General features: G+C 51.7%; 1 pseudogene; it reads left to right on the top strand.

Annotated features, from left to right (window-relative positions):
* The first annotated feature begins 835 nt into the window (after positions 1-835).
* LOC119364037 overlaps positions 836-3,184 on the top strand; it is a 4,492-nt pseudogene continuing 2,143 nt past the window's right edge.

The following is a 3,184-nucleotide window of genomic DNA, read 5'->3' as shown; positions in this document are numbered from 1 at the left end:
AGGGTTTTTGGAATATTTGGGTATTTATAGAGCCGAGAGGTGGTGGAGAAGACCCCTGTGGGCCCCATGACCCATCAGGGTGCGCCAGGGGCCTCTAGCGCCCTGGTATCTCGTGGGCCCCACAGACCTCTCCTGGTGCACTTCCTTGGCTTCCAAGTTGTCTTCTGGTCCAAAAAATCTCTAAAAAGTTTCACTATGTTTGGACTCTGTTTGATAAGGATATTATGTGAAGTAAAAAAACAAGTAAAAACAGCAACCGACACTAGGCACTATGTCAATAGGTTAGTCCCAAAAAATGATATAAAGTTGCTATAAAATAATTTTAAAACATACAAGAATGATAATAGAATAGCATGGAACAATCAAAAAAATTAGATACGTTGGATATGTATCAGGAGGGGGCTTTGCAGGCGCCCGGACCGCTGCCACGCCCGCGTCTGAGTGTCCTAGTCCACCATCCCCTCCCTCGCCCGCACTTGCTTCCCACCCGAAACTGTCAGCGCCGCTCCAGAGGGTCAGTGCAGTATTCATGTCCGGCTAGAGCGGACGTGACCTCTCACTTCTCCTGGCATTGAAGCGGCATGCCGCCTATAGCGCCGCTCGCGCCGCTTCCCGGTACACACGACGTCTCTATGCATCCAAACACCATCCGCCTTCCTCAATTAAACGTACGCAGTTGCCGAGGAACCCACTCCGGCGTCACCCGTCCGTCCGTCTGCCGGCCACCAATAACCACACCGCCACGGCCCATTGCCATCCACCCACTATATAAACCCCAGCCCCGGCCATAGCCACAACCCCTTCGATCCTTTCTCCTCTCCACACCACACTCTCCATGGCCTCCTCACACTCCAAAGCCCTCTGGGACACCCTCTCCTCGGAGCAAAAGAAGGAAATTGCTGCCATGGCTACCGGCTAGCAAGCCAGCAAACGGAGGTCGACGACGCCCCAATGAAGGACGAGCCGGCGCCACCTTCTTCGTCGGTGCATGTCGGCCTCACCATTGGTGAGGCATGTGCACACTACACGGACATGTTGCAATAGGAGCAGGAGGCCAAGTTGCGATAGGCGCGGGTCGACCAAGCCTAAAACCTCGCCTTCCTTGAGGAGCACTGGCGCGCGGCAACTCGCGGCAGGCACGACCATCGTGCCGGATTTGGAGGTGACGGAGAAGGAGGCACTGGTCGACTCCTACCACTCCGCCCGCGAGATCCGTTGCGACCGCTAGCGATACCGCCTCCATCGAGCGGAATTGGTGGCCGCTTACAGGGAGTTCGACAAGGCGGCAGGTGTGGTGTGGGGCAAGAGGGGCAACAAGGGGGGCATCGCCAGCTCCGCCCTGGTCGCGCCCCGCTGCCATGAGGTGCCGCCGACAGCGAGGAGGAGTAGTGCATGGTAGGTCGCCGTTGCTCCGGTCCCAAGAAGGCCACCGCTCTTCCCCTCCCCGTTGAAGCCAGCTTGGTGGGCTGAACATCAACGCCTGATTAGCCGCATGGCAGCGATGTGGAGGCGGACAACTTCACTTCCCGGGGCTCCTGAGGCAGAGCTGAAGCGCCGAGACAAAACCGAAGGAGGCGAAGGCAATAGTCGGAGTTTCAGTTCTCGGGGCTCATAGCCGGACATGGGGAACGAGCGCCAACAATCTTAGATTAGGTCTAGAGTAGGTTTAGTCTGGTTTATATGAAAATATATAATGAATTTGTCCGGTTTATATGAAAAATATTTGAAATGTAATAAATTTTGTCCGGTTTACATGAAACCCGACGTGTTTACATGAATTTCATCCGTTTAGTTTATATAATGGTTGAATATTTGTGGGCAGTGTTGGATGACCAACTCCCGCATGCGTGTTCAGGCAGACGGATGGCAAGCAAATTTGCAGGTTAGCCTTGGAGTCTTGGAGATGGCCTTGATGCTCACATTCGATGTGCCCAGGGCGGTTACCAGCGTCCTGGACCATACAGTAGTCGGTAGCCAGGTCGTCTTGTCCACCAACCGTTTACTGAGCACAGCATTTTACAGTAAAGTATCCGCACAGCACACGTGGCAAAGCCGGGGCGGCAACGGGCCTACACAGAAACCCGCTAGTTAATTAAAACCTCCCACCCGTCTCTCCCAACCCAGCGGCTCGGCGCACGCATCCCACGCCTTCCCCCAGAAATGGCCAAGCCGCCGCCGGCGGAGGAGGAGGCTGCGGCGCTACGAAGACGGCTGCGGAGACTCGTGGCCACCATCACCGTCGGTGGTGCCGGCGCTGAGGCGTTCGATGAGGCGGCCGCGGCTCTCGCAGCGCTCAGGGAGGCGCAAGTCGGCGGGAGCCGAAAGGGTGCCCGCGGAGAGGAGACTCGATCCGCGAACGAGGCGGAGTCCGTGCCGGCGCAGTTCTTGTGCCCGATCTCGTCCAAGATCATGAGGGATCCCGTCGTCGTCGAGTCTGGGCAGGTGAGGACCGGCGCGCTTCTTTTGCTAATTTCGGGGTGTTCCTTGTTATTTTGGGTTCACCATTGTGTTCGTTCATATGCGGTTTTCTTGATGTTCTTTTTACTCCTGACAGCAAATGTCGGTGCTCAGGATGTCCTATCGTTATGGTTTAAAACTTTCAGTTATTGAACATAAATGTGATCGGTTATTTACTGTTCTTGAATCTTCATTCCTGGTGCGAATTGCCGGAATGTATCACCATAATCGGAACACTTAAACACATTGTTCAGCTTCAATATAATTTTTTTATTAGCGGCATCCATGCTTTGGATTGGATCAACAGCAGAATGCTTGCAGTATGTGAATTGAACATCTGCGGATGTCACAATTGTATATTCAGGTTTCTGAAGATTAGGATCTTATATAACACTGCGTAGTGGCAGCTCTGCTTATATTTGGATTATTTTGTACGATTAATTAACGGTACATATTCTGATTACTTTTTGTTGCATCCGGGCATGATTAACAGTACAGATTCGGATTATTATGGTTTGATGAATGATGGGATGTGTGAATGCAAGAACTGCAAATTTCACATCTATTTTTTTCATTGCAATCACAATTACATAAACTATTCAAAAGCTGTAGAGTAAGATCTTATTTCATTCAACTCATGTAATTGGTGATTTCTTACATGTGAAACATGTGGATTTGAATCATTGTTGGAAATGAATTTTGTTCCCATGTAATACTTATTCGGTAG

The sequence above is a fragment of the Triticum dicoccoides genome, chromosome 2B (assembly GCF_002162155.2).
Source record: "Triticum dicoccoides isolate Atlit2015 ecotype Zavitan chromosome 2B, WEW_v2.0, whole genome shotgun sequence".
Taxonomy (NCBI): domain Eukaryota; kingdom Viridiplantae; phylum Streptophyta; class Magnoliopsida; order Poales; family Poaceae; genus Triticum; species Triticum dicoccoides.
This window is presented reverse-complemented; position numbering and strand designations above follow the sequence as displayed.